The sequence below is a fragment of the Phasianus colchicus genome, chromosome 4, assembly GCF_987193195.1.
Source record: "Phasianus colchicus chromosome 4, bPhaCol1.hap1.1, whole genome shotgun sequence".
Taxonomy (NCBI): Eukaryota; Metazoa; Chordata; class Aves; order Galliformes; family Phasianidae; genus Phasianus; species Phasianus colchicus.
The window spans coordinates 67968944-67991896 of NC_143439.1; the positions used below are offsets into that span (position 1 = coordinate 67968944).

Here is a 22953-nt window from a genome sequence, read left to right on the forward strand (position 1 = left end):
AAAAAGAAAAAAAAAAAAAAAGAAAAACCCTAAAAAAACTCTCCCAAATCACGTACCACAAAGTCTAGCAGAACTACCACCTCGCAGGATGAATTGTTGTTGAACACATTAAACACATTACATACTTTAAAGTTCAAGTTAAATCTTTCAGACCAGCAAAATCATTCTGAAGCTCCTCTGTGCAAATAAAGTACCACAATAAATATCAAGAAAAGTAAAAGGAGAGAAAAAAGAAAGCGAATACAGACAAAGGAGATACGGAAGATGCAGGAAGAAACTTGTGATGGCAAAAACACATCTTTGAGGAAGGATCATTTTGACCTGCGTCACTTGCAAATGCAAAGTCTCTTTGGGTCATCCACAAAGTTTCCAGTTGTGTGTCAAAGTCTCTGAGAAAACTTGAATATTTTGTCTCTCGTACATTCGAACGGTCAGGTATCTTAATCGAATTTAACAGGAAATCAGAATGTCAAAGTTTAGACCCACAAACTCTCTACAGCTCTTAAGGGTAAAACTGTTTATATCCCTCGTATTTGAGCAACTTAAGATATCAGAGCCCAAAAGAAACAAGCAAAGAATAACACCAATCACTAATAGTGAACAGCAATACCTTCATCTTTTCTTTTCAGCATCTGAGTATTAATATAAGTCAGAATAAGTTATTCTTATTATTCAAAGATGTTTTTGTTTCCACCCAATACCTTCCCCCCTTCTTCTTCCACAGGGTACGAGCCTGAGTTCACCACACTGCTTTTCCTTACAACTATCTTCTTTAAAGACTAAGTACAGAGAGCTAAAGCTCATTTGAAATCAATAGTATTTTTCAAGCCTCTAAGAATATTTATTTGATCTAATATTAGCACCCTAAAAGTCAAAAGTTTATCTGACATCCACCTACTACCCATTAAAAATCACTGATTTTTAGATTTGAATAGATATCTTAAGAGGCAGATCTGTCCCATCCTAGACAAAGTATCCAAAGGAAACAAGACTGGTGACTTTTAGACATACGTTACTCTTCTCCGAACGCAGAGAGTTCATGAAAAAAAATAGTGAAATTTTCAGGATTCAAAAGATCTGATTTCAAGACCTCTTCCAGTTTTAAAGTTTGACATAAAGTCAAATAGAAGCAAATGGATTTGACTTTCCTATATAGAAGAGCATGGCATTTTTACAAAAAAAAAAACAAAAAAAACAAAAAAAACTTAAGTGCAAAAACAATTTTGAACTTAAAAATCAAAGCATTGCCTCAAACACGTCAAAACTCTATGTTTCATTTTGTTTAAAAACCCTCTCTTTTTTACCTTTTACACTCCCTTTCATAACACCGTAACAAAACAGAAAACACAGCAAAGATCTCATAGTAGCAAATTCTTAGGCAGCAGCAAATGAGGATTTCCTCAAATGCAACAGAGCAATGCACAGAAACAAAAGAGACAGAACAACAACAAAAAAATCTTCTTACCCTTGGAAGGCCTCAGGTACACAGAGATCTCTAGTAAGACATCCCCACCTCCACTGCCAACCCTTAAGTGAGGTCTTAAAGTAGATCCTGGCTCCACCCCTTCCATGCACCTGAACTCCCCTGGATTGGTCCCATCTTCCCACCAGGTGCTCAATCACTGTCTCAAGCCATGACTTAGCATTTCCACTATACTCATTTAAGAACAATTTTTCAGAGGAAAAAAGAACTTTACCAGCATTTTCATAGAAGCAGAAAAATAATACTCCACTAGTTTTTAGCAATCACTGTTGTGCATGATCATTTACACTTGAACTGTCATGAAGCCATTCTTATTCATCAAGATGTTAATTATTTTCATTTGTTACAGCTAAGCAAAGAAATACAAAAAGAGGTTGCTACTGATCAGCTTGTGTCTTATTTAGAAGTTATTTCGTTTATGCTTACAGCTAGTCTCTGCATATGAATAGTCTCAATGATATTTCCAGTTCTGTTCACCTGTGCTGTATTTATTTCAGTTTAATTTAGAAGGGATGTCCATTTAGGCTAGGAACATTCTGTTTAATAATTGCTACAGAATTTTGTACAACAAACCACAGTAGATATGTTGGAGATGACCTCCTTGCTCTCATTTCAGCATAACCTGAAGTCGAAAAAAGCAAAACTAAGCATACAGATGAGTTTGGATTGCTCTTGGATGATATTAGTTATTCTTCTTAAACTAGGAGAACAAGAGCATAGAGACCTGATCTCACGATATCTGAGATGGATGACCCAACCCTGGGGACATTGAAGGTCAGGATGGATGGGACTCTGAGCACCTGACTGAGCCGTAGGTGTCCCTGTTCACTGTGGGGAAGTTGGACCAGATGGCTTTTAAAATTCCTCCCAACTCAAATGAATCTGATTGATTCTGTGGTATTATAAACCTTACAGATATTCTCAGATTCTTATCTTATAGGTCTACTTCTAATTATTTGGAAGGTCTCCAATTCATATTTTTTTCTAAAATATTTTTTCCTTCCCATTTTCTCATCTGCTTGTTCATCTACTATATTTGGTTTCTCCACAGAAGTGTTCTGATACCTGTCAGAGGCAGAAAAGATATCTCCTGTTTCTGCCTTGCTGCAAGTCTCAGTCAAAGGCATTGAATGGACTTCAAAAGCACTAAGTCACTCTTTCTGTGCAAATAACTTTGCAGTTCTGTTTTTTGAACAAATGATTTCTATAGAAAAAAATTGCAGTCTAGTATATAGGAAATATACCAATGACAGTCAAATTCACAATAGCAAATAAGTGTATTTAAAGGGATAGAATAATATTTAAAGCAGATAGAAAGGCTTGAAAATCCCTTGTTTCTGTTTCCTTGTCTGAAAAATATATGTCTCTGAAGAATGTATATATTTTACAAGCAAGTACATCCAATCCTTGTTATGAGGATCAGCCTTTTGGAATATTTCCTCTAGCAGATCTTGCAGGACCTGGTTTAGCATCAAGCTGAAAGAGAGAAAACATCTTCCATTTACTGACTATGTTAACAAGAACTAGAACCCTACACAAAGAGATACTTGTATCTGCTGCTTTATTTAAGAGAGCAGGGCTTATGAATAATGTCAAGATGTACAAGAGCTGGGTCTGGTTCCCACAAGATTGTGAAGTCAGTCTCTCACGGGAAATTATTGTTTCAGATAGAGAATAAAGGAGCTATAATTTAACTGTAGACATTAGAAGTCCATTAGTTTCATAAGACCCCTACTATAAGGTGCAAATTCAATTGGAAATAATAGATTGGGAAAAAAGATAGCCTGGATAGATACAAGGTGATCATAAAATGTAAGTGGTCAATGTAGTGAAATTTGAAGACTTATTGAGGTACCTTTATCAATATTAGCAAAACACTAATATTCTTTGTACTAAGCATTTGTAAGTTGTTAGAAATACAGTTCTAGTTACCTGTATTCAAAAAGGTTAAATATAAATAGGAACAGGGAAATAATTAACCTGTGTAATCAATGGAAATAAAGATTCAGTTTTAAAGTAAAGGTTGTTAAGGAACAGAGTTTTTGCTAATAAGATTTGAAGAGGAGAATTATTAAAACAGAATGATAGTGTGGATTCAAGAACAACAGTCAGTGAAGAATTTAAGATGAAGAACAGGTGGGATACTTAAGAGATTCCAAACATCCTTCTGGATAAGCTGGTGATCCATTTTTACATTACAGAAGTGCCAATGCAGTGGTGTGATCTCTTATTTGAAAGTAGATATTATGCATACTGGGAATGGGGCAATGAAAGAGATTCTGATTTATTCAGTTTTCTGTGGAAAACAACAATAACACATTATAGGTCCTCACATCTGAGATGTTTAATTTCTTGTTCAAAATCAGGCAAATACGAAACTGTGCTGAAACAAGTAACAGAAGACATTACATAGGTGATACTGCATGTAGCTTTGATTTGTTTTGTTGTTTTTTTTTCCTCAAATAAATGGATCTCTTCATAAAAACAGAGATCACACCTTGAGTTTCCAAAGCTTGTTAGCACTGTCTGCAAATGCATGGCAATTGTACATGGAAAATCCATAGAATATCCAAGCTCACAGAAGTGAATGAATCTTAATATTTCTTCACATGCATACATCATGCACAAGAAACTGTGAATACTTAACAGCTGTCCAATTTGTTATAGCAAGGCATGGCCACTAGAACACAATTACTTTTACAAAGCTGAAGTCTGACCAGTCATAAAAAGTATATTGATCCAGTTTTTTTTTTTTTCCTTGACAAGAAACTTTTAGAAAAAAAATTATTTTTCCACGAGAACATAGAGTACAAAACTTTCATTTGATTTGCCATGTATTATGCAGTTGCCCTGTAATACAGCAGCTATACATGCCAGGAATGTAACGACATGGTATTTATAGATTGACTTCTTTTTTTCCATTGAAAATGAGAGGTAGGTGCTGTAGAGAATTTATGACTTAGAAGGATAAAATTTGAATTTTGTTCTACTTCAGGACTTCATTTATATATATATACACACACACTATGTATATATACAGACACACATAGGCCATCGACAAGCATGCTATGCATATCCATGAAGAAACTGCTTTGTTACCCACAGGTCTCCCATTAAACATTATCCATATCTAAAGGGAACCGAAGCAGATTTTCTTTAAGGCAGGAAAAGCCCTTCCGAGTGCAATTAACCACATCAAATTGAATTTTTATCTATTTACTTCCAAAGGATCTGCCCTGTGTGTATTTCCTTGTTTGTGTTCTTTTATGCTACATTGTTTTGCTTGAAAATAATATCCTTCGCTTCAACTTTGTTACAAATTACAGCCCTCCAGGGGGATTAGTCAGGAGCCTCATGCAATAAACCTAAAACAAAGTGGAGGGAATATCAGCCAGTGATTAATCACATACAGCCCTCAAAAAGTGTCTTCCAATTCCTTTCCCACATCTCACGTGCAGTATGAGCAAAGCTGAGTTTATCTGCAGACTGGCAACAGTATATATCATGGTGGTGGTGAAGAGAAGATAAGCCAAGTCTCCTTACTCCTTATTACACTGCTGTTGGAAAAGAAAAGAAAAGCATTTTAGGTCACTGAAGAGATCTTTTCACACCAACTGCAAGGTTTGTGCCTACAATCTACTCAGCAGATTTCAGGGCATCTTGAAGGTTGCACTGGAGGATCTTCAGGTGTGTTCTTGGGGTTAAAAGTGATGATGGGTGACACTTTACAGTTCGGCACATCCTCTTGAATCTACTGTAGATAATTCTGAATAATTTCAAATTCTTCAAGAGATGCTCTAGGGAGCCAAGTGACTCATTCTACATTCTCACAACCTCAGACTAAATCCCTGTGCTGACATCACACCATGTTAAATTGACACCTAACCCATCTGTAGGATGTAAGCACTCAGCTGATTTCTTTTCTTCCTTTCCCTGTGAGGAGCCAAGGATTGGATTTGTTCACCATTGTGAGGTTCCTTTCCACTCAATATTCTGTGCTTCTATGATTTTCATACACAGTGGACCAGGGGAAGAAAGTAGGCTTTAGCCCTACAGCTAAAGTAAACTGATGAACACTGTGATGCTGTAATTAGCACCCATGGTGCTAACTAAGGGAGAATTCTTTCTACCAAACTGGTCGGTCATCAGAGAGTAGGAGTGTGTTCTGACCAACTTCCCAGTGTCTGAGGATTCAGAAGGATAATGAATCTGCAAACCTGCTGCAGTGATAAGGTCAGATTGTCACACTGGATCAGAAATTTGACCACGTACCACTAAAACAGCAGCTCACAGGCAAATGTGCCATATCTCAAGGGTCATATGCTTCTATTACCACAAAATTGCTAATTGCCACCTGTAGCTAGTGGGAGACGTTGGTTTTATAACTGTTAGTGATAATCATGAACTACTAAGAGTTACAGCTTACTAATGAACGTTTAGCAGAGTTCATGTGGGAGCTCATGTGAAGATGTCAGAATGCCATCATGAGTATGGACTAAAAGGAAACACAAAGGTTGCCAGATACCCACTGCAGAGGATCTGTAAAGCCATCAATGTGTACTGGGGCCTGCAGCACTTCTTCCTTTATATAAGGACAGTTCCTGGACATGGTACTTTTAATGGTACTTTTAATAGCAGTGTAAACATGTATCTAATACAGTGTATATGTATCACATACGGTGAGTACCTATCTCTAATTCTGCCTGGAGCAGAAATACTGAGAAACAAGCAGTATAAACAGTATACTATTCTCCATCACTGCCTTGATGAAACAGCTGAAATTTGCTCTAAAGCTATCTGATGAGAAAATCTCAATAACCTTATGGAAAACAACAGACAACGTGACTTCTCAAACTACTCCATTATGTAATTAGGATACATTTACTCTAGCTTCTTTATTATATTCTGTTTCATACATAATGTTATCTGTTGCTTATGTTGGTTGTTGACCAGACTGTAAAACTAATGTTTTCTACAACAAGCCACATCTACCTACATCTGAGACAGCAGTGCAAAGATATTGCAAAATGGCTTTTCCTGCCTTAGCTCCCTGTGCTTGGACAGTGATTGCAAGTCCATTTCAGTCTGGTTCTGTTATGCTCTGAAAAAGTACCCATGTGTGAAAGGTTCATACCTACACAGAACACAGGTCTAGGGACGACATAATCTCAGGCTTCCCCAGTCACAAAAGAATTTGGAGTTTTCCTTCAGTTTACCAAGTCTTATTACAATGTCATTCTCGTTCCTTTTCTGGTCTCTTTGTAGCAGAATTGAACAAAACAATTAAAAATGTTCAGGACTCCATATAATTCATTTATAAAACAGGAGTGTTCTGTTCTTTTCTAACACAGGCATATGCATGGATTACTGACTTGTTTTACAAGCATTGTGTAGCACGCAATTCCCTTGTTCCAGAAGTTAAGACCTCAGCTACAGACATTTTCTTTGGGACTGAAATTTGGCATGCATTGCCTCATTCATAAGCATAATTCTTTTGGCAAATTGCCTTTTATACTTCAACAAGTCTTCTTTATGAACGTGGCTTTTTACCCTCTGCATTTCTCCTTCACTTTTTTTTTGCTGCTAAAAAGACGTTTTTATATATATAATATAAAAGGAAAATACTCAAGTTGATACTTTTTACTTCGTAGAAAATAAAGCAGAGCCTCTACTTTATTCTTGCTTAATGTATGCTCAAGAGAAAATGTTTTGCCTAGTTTCTAATCATTCTCAATCTCTGCAATACTTCTTTCCATCTCTGAAATAAAGGCAGTAAAAAAATCTGCATTTAAATACTACTCATCAATGTTTAATCCTTCTGTGCATTTCAGGATAAAAATTAAATGTTAATAAAACATTAACCTTTAATAAGAGCCAAACTGCAAATGCAGTTGGACTGTATGTCAGACTGTCTATTTTAACAGAGAATTACAAAATGGATTCTGAAAAATCCACGAGTAAGTGAAGGTAAGATTGTCAAGAATCCTGTGTTGTACGTTGTAGACATATGGGATATTTTTTGGAGAGTGCTTTGGTCTTTCTTGAGCCAAAGAATACTCTGTGTTAGATAGTCTCTTTATCCTGCAAATGGTGGACTGATGCTGGTTCTTTCCAGAACAAAAACATTTTGGTTAAAAGATCTGTTAATATCAGCATCTAAACATCTACAAAATTTTAGAAACAACATACTGCCTCTTTGTTGGATGGGACACTCAGTAACTGGGCCTAGTGGGATATAGCCCCACCTATAGCAGAGGGCTGGAGCTAGATGATTTTAAAGATCCCTTCCAACCCAAGTCATTCTATGATTCAAGCAAAAATTGTAATGAATGTAATTCTTGGAGAAAATCAAAAGTCTTGCATGGGGTGAGACACATTCCCATCCCATCTAAGCGATGATCATAGTGTCAAATGAGGGTCCAAAGCCATGGCTCTGCTGCTTTTTCAGGCATGGACTATGTGCAAATTACAGTACAAAACAGTGGAGTTGGGAACTGTCTGAAACATCTCTTTACTGCTGTCCAACTTAGATTTCACTCCAGCCTGTCAGTCTCTCCCTAGTTATTCTAGACAAAGTCCAAACAGGTACCATCTATCTTCCGTTCATGCACAGTATAAGCCACTTGCATAGATGGGAGGCACTAAGTGATTCAGAACCACATAAACCCTGAGCAATAAAAGGGTTTTCTCTCCACACCAGGATAAATCAAATCAGGATTCTGAGAAATACACAGAAATAATGTGTAATCCACAAAATAATCTTAGGAAAGAGGAATACAAACTGGGATATTTTCCATAACACAGTGGTTAGTCCTTCAGCAGCTTTTAATGCACTCATTGAGGCTTGAGATTTACAGAAGCATTCATATTTGGAGATCAAAAGTCAATTATCAATAAAGAAGGAAGAGCAAGCAATTGTTTGTTTTTTTTTCCTCTTTTTGTCAATAAATATCTTTTTTGTCAGATTTCAAAGACAGCTATAATTACTCTGAGTTACCTAGAAGCAGATTTAAAGAACAAATGGGGAAATTAATCTAACCTTAAGCCACCTAGAATTTAGATACACGGATCTGAGCTAGTTAATCTGGGTTTCCTTTAAAACCACTGGGAAAAAATAAATGGACCTCAGATAGAAATTCAACCAGTGCCTGTAAAAACAAAACAAAACAAAAACATAAAATGTTTCATGTTATATTGAGATAGACCATCCTTTGGAGGAAGTCACTTCCCAGCTTGTACTCAGACTTCTAACTTGTAAGCAATAAAGAATAAAAAACCTGCTTTGGATTAAAATTTTCTGTGAAGTTTCATACAATATTCTTCCCCATCATTTTGCTTCCCAAGTGTATTTACACAATAGAATGGACAAATAGTCCTCTTAGCCTATGAATGCTACTTGACTTGTCATAAAATGTTATTTTCAGTTTGTAAAAGGCCAGCTGATAAAATTTGACAGTCTTGTATTGAGTGTGAAATTATTCATATAACTCTAGGTTTTATTGCTTCTCATGCCATTTTTAATCAAATCCCCTTTACATATTTATTATCTTCTTCACTTGGTGACATGACTCAAAGAATAGAAATCATTGCAGAACTGTGGACTAATTTCACCAAACATTTATATGAAGTTTGACTCAACATCATAAAAGCAGAACATGCTTTAAAGTAATGAAATGGGGGAAGGTAATCAGATCTAGCATCTCTTAATGTGGACCTCAACTTTGTATGTATCTTTAAAAATACTAATTTCAATAAGAAATTACAAAGATTTCAAATGTTACCCATTAAAGTTGAGCCCCTTCTTAAGCTATTTATTTAATTGCCTATCCTCATTCTTTTTACTTTGTTGCAGGCCATAAGCACCTATACCATGGCTTTTATCCCTAATATATTTACTTTCATATCACTGACAGATCAAGAAGTGATCCTCCCTTCTACTCACCATTGGCATCTCAAGCCAGGGCAGGCAGTTGAAACTTTAAGGTCTTCTCCAATTCTGAAATAACACTGAACTTTTTTCTGAACAGAAGTATCATACTCTAATGCTGGATGGTTCATGTAATGAAATAAATCAATCTATATTGAATATTACTTAGATATAATTGGTGAAAAGGAGTGTCACAGTTGCATAGAAGATCTTTCAGGTTAATTGTGTAGCAATTCAATAACCTGTAAATTATTTTTCTGTGTTATTTTCTTCTTCATATTTCAAACTCCTGCCAATAAGCATTCAGATAAATTAAAAATAATATTTAGGTGGGTACTGTGGTGATATAAGAAAATCTTATAAACAAATGAAATATCCAGAAGACTGAGTCAAACACACACAGTGTACCTGATGCCATGAAGGACCAAAGACGACAACTGAACTGAATCCAGAAATCAAATCCTACCCCAGATCTTCTACTAAAGTTATTGACAACGCTTGAGAAGTAAGAAGGATCTAACAATTTAAAATAGTGTTGGCTGTATCTCAGAGCCAACGGAATCTTGCGCAGATTTCCACAGGAATGAATATCTATCCAGATACATTAAAACTAACATTAAAAAATCTCTCAGAACTATCCTTAAATCTCCTAATGTTTAAATCAAAAAGTATTACACAAAGAATGACTACCTGATGCCTTTTCTTTTTCTTCCTGGAGGAAAATGATATGAGTTTGAATAATTATATACTTATATACAAGGTTGCTCTGAAAGTAATGCCTCCTGTTTATTTCCATGGAAATGATCAACAGACATAAAGAGCACAGTAGTACTACTTGATAGAGAACATTCTCAGTTACAAAACACTATTTTTCAACATACTCACCACCATCAGCTATGCATTTTCACCAGCAGTGATAAAAAGCCTGCAAGCCATGCTCGTAAAAATTTGCACCAGTGGAGACAAACAATTGTCACTGTCACCACTGCTGAAACACACCACCCATTGCCTAACTGTGCTCGCATCCACTGCTTGGTCTCCAGAAACATTCAAAATGTGTTTATGAATGTCAGTGGGTATCATTTTTTCCACATGGAGGAATTAAGTGACACACTGTTACTTCATATGCACATGCATGTAAGATATTATTTTGTAGACTGCCTATCTGCTGCCATCTGTCACAAGGCAACAACATGTAAGAGAATATTAATGGAATGATTCACTCTACCACCATCCCACCAACATCCATCTCTGGCATCATGGAACAACATAATAACATAGGAGTCATTACTTTCTGAGCAGCCCACATAAATTCATATACTCCCCAGTTACCTACAAGCTTATAAAAAAAATATCCATTTAATTTAAAAAAAGAATATATAGTAGAATTTTGCTTTTGATGTAATTAAAACATGTGACACCTCCATAAAAGAGATAAAATCTCAAATGTTATCCAGCTTGCATGGAGAATTCTGCAGGATTTATGTTTGCTCTTGCCTGGGCTTCCAACTTCCCTGTTTTGTCCTGCAGCTGTTCTGCTGAGGATAATCAGACAGTGGTAGCTACCACAGCTTTAATCTCAGTGTCAGAGCAGCTAAACTCTCATCTGGAGCCATTAGTTTCACATAACTTTGTGAAGTAAGATACATGGGGTAAGGGAAACATGGCAAACAGCTGATTCAATGCTTTTGGGAGGAAACAAAAAAAATTAGGGAATGAGCCAAAATGAAGAGCTTTGTATCAGATTTAAGAAATCAAAACATCTCAGTAATGATGCTTTGCCTTTTTGAAGCGTTCTGGATTGGCAGATTTTGGAGTTGGAATTGGGTAGGGAGATTACAATGGAAACTAAGCAAATCTAACAGGGCTGCCAGGATTGTAAATGCCAAGACTCTTAATCTAAACAGCTCTGCAGCATTTGGCAACAATCAATTCCATTTGCAAAACAGGAGAGAAAAATAAAAATAGAAGAACTGAGCCATTCCATAATTACCACTGAAGACTCAGTTCATAGAAGAGCTGAAAGAAGGTCACACCAAATCAGAGGCCAAAACTCACTGCTCTTGATCTTCTGAGCACCTCTAATTTACATCGTTGGAAGCACTTTACAAATTCTCCATGTCTTTGCTGAGAACAGGAGCATGCATTTTTGTTTCAGTGATATTTGGGAGTTTTTCCTTGGAACACCAATTCCCAGTATTGCTAAAAAGAACCATAGGTAATATTGAAAGCAATTTGGCTACAATTTAGAAAACAGTTATACTATTTCCAAGGAGAATGGAAACTAGAGATCTGAATCATCTAAATTAATAGGCTGTTTGGAAAGGAGTTGACAAAGAGGTTAGCCAAGACCTTTGCTGTTAGAAAACATGGAATTTATGGTTTGATATAACCAGCTGTGTAAGTCTTTAAGGCTTTATGATGGAGTCCAAAGCCAAGTGTTGATTTGTTGTAAATTTAAATGTTAAGAAAGCAGATTTAGGATGAATATATCACACACACACAAAAGAGACACCTGCTTTATCTTGCTAACGAAATAACTGAATATTTATTCCTAGGATTACATGGGTTAGGGGTAAGGGGGAAGAACAGAAAAAAGAGCTGATTGGGAACATTTGCTGTAGGTAAAATTTATTGCAGTATTAAAAAGTATTAAAGAGTGTACCAATATTGTATAACATACAGAACATTCCATGACACGTCTACTAAATCAATGTTCCTGTATACCTAGTAAATATAATAACTAACCCTAGATACTTCGTCACTTGTGTATGTTGAAATAAACCTTTTCTCCTTAGCCTTGTTTAAGGGAAGTCTATTTGAAGAGTCCGCCAAAGATAAATCCTGGGTCAGATCTACAGCTGTGGTTACTGCTGAATTAGTCTTTTCAATTCTCTCCTCTGCCCCTCTCAGTTCTGACGTTCTTTAGTTTAAATTGGTAACTGGGAACTTTCCAAATACTGATAGAAAGTTTGCTGAGACAACATTGTGAGTGTTTGGCTGCTTATCTAAATGGTGTCCCAGTTTCCTCTGAATAGGAGAAATCTTACAAGGAAGGGATTCAAGAGCTAAACACGTTTCATTTCCTGAAAAGGCAGTTAAGAGGATATTAAATCACTGTTTACAAGTACTTACAAGGGATATGAGGGACTAGATATTGCATTTTTATATTGCAGAATGCATGGGGAACTACTTTTGTGAACTTACCTTCTGATTGTATTAAAATATAAGTAGAAGGTCTACGTGACCAGTCAGAAAAGGCACGTTAGGGAAACCAACAGTACTTGCTACTATCATTTTTAAAGCTCTTCAGACATACACGAAATAAAATCTTTCAGTATATAATCAAATAGATAAATAAGATAGCAGCACAGAGTGAAATCAGAGGAAGTTGTTTGCCAGTGTTTAGCCCATCTAATCAGTCAATTGAAATAGAAAGAATACAACTTACAACAAAATGGTTTACTTTCAGTTCCAGGCCATTGGCACCACGTTGAGAAGCAGGATTTAATGCATAGAGTTTAATGGAATTGAAAAGCATCTGTTGTGTCCCTTTGCCAGTTAAAGACTATCTTCACACACCTGAAATAAGTAAATGAACCACTCATGAATAATTCTGCAAGGAGCAGACACTTTAAAGGCACAGGACAGTATTTCAGAAATTCTGTGCCACCAGCACCTATGTCAATTTTACAAGCGATGAAAGAGCCAAAGGGTTTGCAAATGGCTGTGTGGTTATGCTTGCAGCCCTAAAAACAACATATATAATGCCTGCTGAAAGACCAGAGCAGTGCTTGGTGTTGTACATCCCCAAACCCGTCTACTTTTTCTCATCTGCTACAATCTGTGCTTCAGGGTTGCATTCATATCATTGTGTTTTATAGCTGCTGGGGGAAATTCATTACACAAGTGTGACTGATTTTGAACCCATCTATGCAGCTGACCCTCTAAAAATCCTGTGGCATGGAACTCTGCAATGCAATAATACACTTCATTTTATTGGCTTCAGACCTTTTTATTCTTGTTGCTTTGATTTGGTTTCGTTTGGTTTTATTTTCTTCTAAGAAAAAATAATACAAGAAATTCCTCTGATCATTCCTCATTCTCCTTTTCCATGCAGCTCATAATTTTGCATCTCTACATGAAACTCTGCCTGCCTTTTCTCATCTGAAAAGTCCTAAACAACTTTCTGGCTCTTTATAGAGAAGATATTTCATTTTCTCATATTTGTCTTTTTTTTTTTTTTTCTTTGTAGTATCTCTTTTTCTTTTTTTTTTCTTTTTCTTTTTTTCTTTTCTTTTCTTTTTTTTTTTTTTTTCAGATAAAGAAGTGGAATTCTACAGAAGCACAAAATATGATCCCACTACAGATTATTATTCTTTTTACTTTGGCTTAATGCTTTTCATGTTTTATTCACTGCTGGTTTTAACCGTAATGTTCTATTTACCTTCATGACAGCTTTTGACAGCTGAGTGAAAATTCTAAAAAGATTGTGAACAGTGACTCTTAGATCACTTTCCAGAGTGGCAAAATCTAATTTAGAGGTTGCCTCTGTTTATGTGCAGTTAAAATTTCTTTCCCATGTGTTTGCTTTACATTTAACCAGAATTGCCTTCCATCTGCCATTGTATCTTCTTGTCACTCAGCATTGTGAGAACCTTTTGCAACTTTTTACTACGTATTTCAGACTGGAATGTCCTGTGAATCATTCTCTGTCATCTGCAAATTTTGTCATTTCACTACCTGTTCCCTTGTTCCCTTTTGTGGATCACTTACGAATATTTCAAACAACACAAATCTTGCACTGATTCGTTTGGTGACAGCTATGAATAATGGGCTTTTTTTTTCTCAACTCTTGAATCTGTTATTCTTCTTTCTCTCTTATTTCTAACATTTTTGTTTTTAAGAGCTTCAAGTAAACATTGGATTGGGACTTGTTTTTATTCTTGTTGAATACTAACAGAGGTATGAGAAATAATGTGTACCAAATCTTTTAACTCTTTACCACAATAGCGTAGTTAGGCTCATTCCCATCAATTCTACTCTTTATGATGCATTTTTAACAATTCACCCAACTAATACTTTAACATCTAACAATATAAATTGCACACCTACAAATCCATGGCCTTGCTAATTTTCTACTTTTTCCAACACCCTTTTCTGTGATGGTCTTTTTGGTCTCTCCTAATTCTTCAAAGATCTAATGCAAGAATAACTTTTGTGGCATGCTTTAACTAGTTATATAGACAAAATATATCTACTTATTAGGAACTCAATATATGTCTTTTGCTTCTTCCAATATTTACTTCACAATAACCTGTTTGCATATTTGAAATTACAGGAGCCATCTCATTCCAGAGCTTGGCATTGCTCCTCCACTTGGTGTAATTACCCACTTGTTGGCTCACACTCTGGTGTTACATCTGCAACCACTGGCTCTGAAAATCTAAATGCTTGCTAGGATTTTTTCCTTGCTCAAAGAGATAAGCTAATAATGATACATTCAATAGGTGCTATGGGAACAGTGCTCTTTGCATGCACGTATGCTGCTGAGTGTCAGCTGAGTAGCTGATTGTGAAATCTACAAGGAATAAAGACAAGACAGGAGCTGAAGAAAGAGGTGCTTCTTCTACAACAGCTGCTGCCAGCAGTTCAGCAGCTGCCCTCAGTACTGCCAGAGAAGATAATGAAATTTCATGGGCTGGCCCTTCTGCTTGTCTGCATCTTTTACAGAGTAGAATCAATTTAATGCATCGTGCATTTTGTTAATTATTTTTATACATGCAGTGAACTAAGCTTTCTTCTACAACAAGAACAAAAAAAAATTGTGAAGTGGTGTATCTTTGATTTTTCTTCATTAGTTTTCTTTCCTCTTTGTCATTATACAGCTTGTGCATCTCCCAGCTCACTGCCATTATCCAGTTCTTGTGTCCAAAGAACTTTGAAATATTTTCATTCCAAAAAGAGTATTGATTACTTTCTTTCCCTACAACCTTTTATTTTATATCCACTAACAGATTTTGGAATTTTAGGAAAATATCCTCATGTTGAATAATATTTTGTTCCACTAAGAGAGAAGGTGAATCCACATATTGTTCTGTACAGTCATGTCAGCAAAAGGAGGGAATAGAATCTATCCAGAACTGTAGAGAATAGCAATACATTACAATTATGTAGGAATTAAATTATGTAGGAATTAAATTGATCTTCGGCAGCTGGAAATTCTCGTATTTATAGTCTTAAATATGCCTTATCTCAGAAACAAGTTCTCTTCATGATTACTTCTTGATCTCTTCAAAGATTGTGTTTTTGTTTTCTGTTTAATTCTCTGTGTCAAGATAATACAGATGAAATCATTCACTGAGGTTAGGTTCACTGTGGACCTCATCAGTATGGAAATGTAAAAGACAAAGTTCACAAATGTCAAGAACCATTACTTTCATTTGAAAATGAGGATGCCTACTGGGATGAAATATTCATTATGAAGTGGGGTTTTTTTTTGTTACTAAATGAGATGGTTATAGTAAGTGCAGATCCCATACGTGAAAAAAATATGTGAATAATATGGATGGTTCATAGAATCATAGAATATCCATAGTTGGAAGGAACCCAACAAGGATCATCCACACAGCACCACCCCAAATCCACACCTTGTGTCCGAGAGCTGTGTAAAAACATTTCCTGAACTCCAGCAACTCAGGGCTATGCCCATCTGCCCTGGGCAGCCTGTTTCATACTTTCTGCCCTCTGGAGTAGACATTTCCTTAACACCCAGCTGCCCCTCCTTTGAAACAGCTCCATGCCATTCTTTCAGCCCTGTTGCTCTCACAGAAAGCAGAGTTCAGTGCTGCTCTTCCGCGCCCTGTGAGGAGCTGTAGCCACCTCCCCTCAGTTCTTCTGCTCTAGATCCAACAAAACAATTGTCATCTAGACCCGTCATAATTTCTGTAACCCTACTGTGTACACTAAAAATTTTAGGTCCTTCCTATGATGTGCCCACTTCTCGAGATGAGACTGCACAGTGCAGAGCTGAGTGGGACAATCCCTCATGCACAGTGGTAATGCTGGGTCTGGTGCACCCCAGGGTACAAGAGGCCCTTTTGGCTGCCAGAGCACACTGTTGACTCACGTTCAACTTGTTGTCAGACAGAACTTCCAGATCCCTTTCTGCCAGGCTACTCTCCAGCTTCTCATCCTCCAGTCTGTATGTATATCCAGGGTTGTGTCATCCTAGACACAGAATTTGGCACTTGCTAATGCATTTGATGATTGCCCAGCCGTCTGTTTTGTCAAGATTTCTCTGCAAGGCATCTCTAGCCTCAGGGGAGTCAACAGATCCTTCCGTATCAGTGTTGACCTCAAACTTACTTAACATACCTTTATGTCCTACAACCAAGTCATTAATGAAAACATTAAATAGAACTGGTCCTAAAATGAAGCCCTGTGGAACACCGCTAGTAATTGGCTGCCAGCCTGATGTAACCCCATATGCCATCATTTTTTGAGCCTGATCCACCAGCCAATTGTTCACCCATTGCATTTGTTTAGCTGTATGCCAGACATTCTATCCAGAAGGATAATGTGAGAAATAGTATCAAAAGCTTTGTTGAAATCTTGAAAGATTACATCAACTGACCTCTTTGTCGTCTGTGTGGGTAACCTTGTCATAACTTTGCCATATTTGTAGAAACTACTCTGGGAGGAGAATTTTGTACTTCCTCAGCTGTATTTATTCTTTCTTTTTCAATTAGTATGTATAATCAGATGGACTATTGTCTACATTAAAGATGAATTTTCTTTTGAAACGATGGAGTATTTTGCTTTCATGATCTAGGTTGCTCATTTTAAACCAGATCAGTTATACTATGTACCTATTATAATCAGTGTATTAAATAAAAGCCCAACATCACAATAGGAATACCAGAAGACATTCAGACCAGGTTTTATCCAGCTTCCCAAGTGACTGAGTCAACAAATTAGAAATAATCACACATTTGAGATGACTGATTGATCCTGTTATTCCATATTTGATTAACAAGAAAATTAAGCTATTTTTGGAGCAGATTGCATATATATTTAGGATAATTCAGGCATCAGAAAAGCAAGACAGCTATGCCACTTAAAAATAAAAAAGTAAAATCTACGAAATAGCACACCTAAGAAGAGTAAAGGAGAATTAAGCTAACTGAAATGAAGAATCTAAAGGGTTGACCATCAGTAAGGAAGAAAATGAGATGTCAAATCCCAGCTCCTTAGGTGAGAAACAAAGAAAGAAAAGAGAAAATGAAATCATTATACATTTCAAGAAATCTGGGAAAACATGAGCAAAATTTCAGTGGAAATAACCAACAGTCCCTCCCAAAACTGGGGAGGACTTTTTTTCCCATCCTGGAAAGATGGCAAGAAACAATAACAATGACAAGAGGGAAAAAAAATCTCAGTGGGGTACATCAAGACATATTTCATATTTCTATTGCAGCAATGCTTACCTTACTTCTTTCTTGCCTGCCTTTCTTCCTCTCATATTCTACTCCTGGGGGTCAAGTGTGAACTTTGAATATTTTATTATTTTCTTCAAAATATTGTTAAGGGCACTTCCCACCATAAATGCATAATGTTTCCAAATCCTCCTTTTTTTTTCTGATTTTTTAAAATTTCTATCATTCTTTCAAGCTTGGTGAAGCTGGTCAACAGATGCAGAAGTTACTAGCTAAGCTAATAATTGACAAATGAACATCCAACACAATCATGCCAGCAAAACTTTTTCAAGAAAGAAACCCAAAACAGTAAAAATCTTCTAGCAATAGATTAATGGCAATAAATTTAGACACCAAAATGAGAAACTGTAGCAAGACATTTTGCTGAAGCTGATCCAGTTTTAATGAAAGAATTAAAGATTCATCAGGCCACAGAGAAAGAGCAAAAAGAATCATCACTCTGTCAAGTGGTTAGGGTACATGCTGAATGAGGAAGGATGATGCAATTTCTTAAAAAACATCCATGCTCAGAAAATAAGTGATGAGATTTACTCTGGATTTGTTGCAGCATTCATCTGTGATGTGTAGTTTGTCCTGCAGGCGAGGACAAAATTGAGTTTGAATTTCCTCAGTATTCATAAAAATTTTCCTCATTTAACTGCTGACACTGCAGCACAGCTTGGTTTTGGCCAAGTATTTGGCCAAGTATATTAACATCCTCCAAATCTTCCCTCTGAATCAAGTTGTGAAGATGAAGTGAAGGGGAATGATGGCAAACTGGGAATGTAGGCAGGTCTTTAGCAGGATTCAAAACCGCTGTGAAGATGAAGCTTTCTCAGAAACAAATAAGAGTCTGCAAGTGAAGTGTAAAATATGGTTCACAGAAACAAATAGTAAAAGATGGTTTACAGAAGCAAATGTGCAGAGGATGTAAAAGGATGAGGATTGCAACAAGCTGGGATTAGAACAATGTGGGAGTGGAGGACAAAGATAAAAGTTTTGAGAACAGCTCAAGGACATTTGGTAGGTAAGTGATAAGATGTCCACAAGGCAAGTTAGAACTGGTTTGGGGGCTACCCCTGTCGCAGGATCAAGAGTTTACAGTGAGGAAAACTATGAGCCTTTGTGAGGAAGACAATGAGCCCTCATCCCACAACCACCAGGAGGAGATCACCACTGCTCACAGCACACGTACAAGAGGGAGGGACCATATGCTGATGGGTACTTGGAAATGTAAATGAATATGTATGCGAATTCCAGGAAAATCATTGATTATGGATTAGTTTGGCCTATATCTGTACCAAGTTTTTGCCCTACAGTGTGCAGGTGGAGGTGGAGCTATCCCCCCTGCACCAAGGCATATGCACATCACTAATAAACATACATGATCTATATTCTTAATCTGGCTATAGGATTTGATTTCTGCACGTCACAAGGAAAATCTTTATTGCATCACCATCATGGAAAACCAGCTTTGATGACTTTGTCTGCATTGCCTATCTGTAGCTGGAGTTCAACCAAGTTAAATGCCTTTACTGTTTTGTGAATGTTTATTCCTAATTAATTGGGCTTCAGAAGGTTCTACCAGCTGTAAGATCACATATGTTTCTTCAAGATAGATTCCCACTGGAGTGCAATCAAATAATATTACTACTAATAATACTAATTTATAATTACATATAGACTACTAATGATTCTTAGCCATCACTTATTTGGATTGGTTTTCCACAAGAAGCAAGCTGGAAAATAGAATATATTGCTTGCTTACGGCAAAGAAAATATTACCTACTGTGAGTTTTGTCCCCATTTTCATATATATATATATATATATGTATATTATAGATTACACCCATATGATATGATGAAATAAAATTTTTAGCTACAGATACATGGGTGAAAAACTTGAATGTATCACTATGTAAAACAGAATTAAAATCTATATTTCAATTAGGGATATATCTTCCTGTGGTAAGTCAGAAATCAGTATTACTAATTAGACCATAATTATTTGTGTACCTCTAGTAGAACAATGGGATTCTTGGACCACTAACTCAAATAAATTTGCCCCACTAGCTACATGAAGATTCAAACCCAAATGGATTTGTACCTTCACACATTACAAAGTCATTGTTTATAATTGATCGATACTGTTGAGCACTTCTGAACATTACTCACTTTCCCCACAGCAGCACATAGCGCCAAAATCAGATTACAGCAGGTCAGTGATGAGTGCAAAGAATGACTAACTAAATTCAATATAAATCACCCAGGACCTTCCTACCACCTATTTATGCATGAAGACAGTTTGTAGTAATATTAAAATAGAAAAACTCATTGACAGTTTGGTGGTCAGTGCTGTAGCTTTCCTTGTGCCTTTTAGTCCACTTAAGATTTAGGTGAGAATATAGTTCTTTATGCAGATTTAAGCAGATTCATAGAAATGATGTCATAAGAAAAGTGTTTTGCTTTTAAGTCAATGCACATTCTGAATGTCAGGATGTTGGTGAGAAATGGAGCACCTCCCCTACAAAGACAGGCTCAGGGATATGGGCTTGTTCAGTATGTAGAAAAGAAGGCTGTGGGGTGATCTCATTGCAGCCTAAAGGAAGCCTACAAATAGGAGGGGAATCAATCTTTGAAAGGGTTGATAACTGCAGAACAAGGGGAAATGGTTTGAAGTTGAAGGAGGGGAGATTTAGGTTGGATGTCAGGGGGAAGTTCTTTACTATGAGCATGGTGATATGCTGGAACAGGCTGCCCAGAGATGTTGTGGATTCCCTATCCCTGGAGGTGTTCAAGGCCAGATTGGATGGGGCCCTGGGCAGCCTGGTCTAGTATTAAATGGGAAGGTTGGTGGCCCTGCATGTGGCAGGGGGATTGGAGATTCATAATCCTTGATGTCCCTTCCAACCCTGGCCATTCTGTGATTCTATGTGTGATTCTGTTAAGTGGGCTTGTAGAAGTCAAAAGCGTCAAGGAGATTAAAATGCAATCGTTAAAGGAGAGCTCACTAAGTAGTCAAAAGAGAAAAAAAAGAAAAACAGTCAGTCTTGGCTTCAACATGTGCCAGTTCGGATGGCACACCAAAATGGACATCTGGGCAGAGATGGAAGCAATCCCCTTAATAAGTTTAGCTTGAGCATCTACCTGTGTAATAAAATTCCAGCAGGGAGGAGAATACGACCCTCTGATCCCTTTTTATCAAGGGCAATCAGCTTTGCAAGGGGATGGTGTTTCACAGGAAAAGCAATGACAGCTTGTGAGTCTCCTTCATTACCAACATGCCTGTTAGCTGCTGGAACAGAGCAGCCTATCTTTGATCTGCAAGAAGCTGGCTGGGAACACTGTCTGCTCATCTCATTTTAATTTTGCAAAATTACGGCAGGTAACTCCAATTTCACACCCTGCTTCCCTCACAACTTCTCAGTGAAGGTCACAGTCTGCTCTGGATGCGCAGAATGGATTTCTCCTCTAATCTCACCATCAACAACAAAAGAAATTCAGAACAGGTAGTTTCAGTACAAAACCTGTCTCTCCAGGCCTGGGTTTTGCAAGATGCCCAAGATAGCTTTAAATTAGCTGGCTTAAATCCCCTACACATTGTAGAAAGTGGACTGTGCAGTTGAGGCTAGAAAACCCTCTTTCTACTCTTGGATTGCACTGAGGTTACTGACTTGTTCTGAGCTCCAGTTAATTCTGCAGCAATCAGTACCAAAATGTGACCACAAAGGATATCAGGGGTATATAGCTAGATTCCTTTGAGTGTGCCAAAATCAGAGACAAACTCTTTATGCAAAACCAAGCACTGTACTGCATATACTGTACAAACTCCCTGAAATTGCCCTGCTGCTACTTTTCTCTTGTCTCTCTTTTTTTATTTTTTAATAATATATACATATATATTCCATGGAAATTATGACCTCTAGAAGCAAGACACATCATGAGGTATCCAATCTTAGGGCTTGAAGAATAGCTTTCTAGTCTTAATAGACTTTGTTTATTGATAGTGAAAGCAAATAGCTTACATATAGTCATCTCTTGTCATTTTAAGGCTTGTGGAATGTCCCTCCTGACTGTTGCTGCATCTGCTTCTCAGAAGTGGAAATAGCCCAAGGTATTCTCTTAACTATAATTATATTAATTATTAAAACATAACTAAGATTACATACTGGAACAGTTTCCTTCACTGATAGAATTCTTGTCTAACTCTCAAGGTCCCTAACAGGGAGACAAGCTAATAAATTCAGAGGCAATAATTGAAAACATCTAACCACAGCATTCAGTGCAATTATATTGGCTCTCTGGATGACAGAATCAATTCACTGGATCAGTGGGTGAGTTTTTCCGTGTACTTCTGGTGTGTTCAAGGTGCACATAGAGAGCAATGTGTGCTGCTAATATTTTACCATTAAAAAAACGAGAGTGAGCAGGTAAGTCAGAGCTACTCCTAACATTTCTTTGCCATGGTGGTCAGAACGCTCTGCTGAGCCCAGTAAAGGACAAAGGGAATTCATTACTTGCTCATGGTTCCCGTTAGGATGTAGATACACTGTTTTGGAAAGGACCAGTCAGTTTACAGGACAGTGGGGTCATAGAAATATGTGAGGGTTTTTCACGGAACTGAGGCTAAGGAGAGCATCATTGCTATCATTGCTGAGAACATGAGAACACTTTTCACCATAAATGACATTTTAGAAAATTTACTATCTGTGCACTGAACTTACTGTCTCAAAGAAAATTAAAGACATTTGTGGGATAAGACCTGATTCCTCCAGCTTAGAGTCCATGAATGACATACATTCTAACATATACAAGAGGAGGTGGTGATGGAGCCACTACAAAGGTCACCGAGTACATTTACTAACAAAGAAAGGCATCTACTAGATTGGAGCCCTAAGACTTTTCCATAAGCTCAGACAAAACCTCAGTAATGAGGTGTAGATAGCAGGACAAAGAAACCTTGATGAGTTCAGGAGAAAGAAGCCATGATAAAAAGCTGTTATTCCAGGAACACAGGAGTCAGCAACTGCTGATCTTCGACCTGGACTCCCATACTCACCTTTCTA

At 37.0% G+C, this 22953-nt stretch overlaps 1 long non-coding RNA gene across 1 annotated transcript; it reads right to left on the reverse strand.

Moving 5' to 3' along the window:
- Window positions 1-4683: 4683 nt before the first annotated feature.
- Window positions 4684-12985, reverse strand: LOC149918321 (uncharacterized). Its single transcript, XR_016466541.1, has 3 exons — window positions 12862-12985; window positions 4936-5040; window positions 4684-4848 (listed from the first exon to the last, which is right to left on the reverse strand). It is a non-coding gene; the product is annotated as an uncharacterized LOC149918321 (long non-coding RNA).
- Window positions 12986-22953: the final 9968 nt, after the last annotated feature.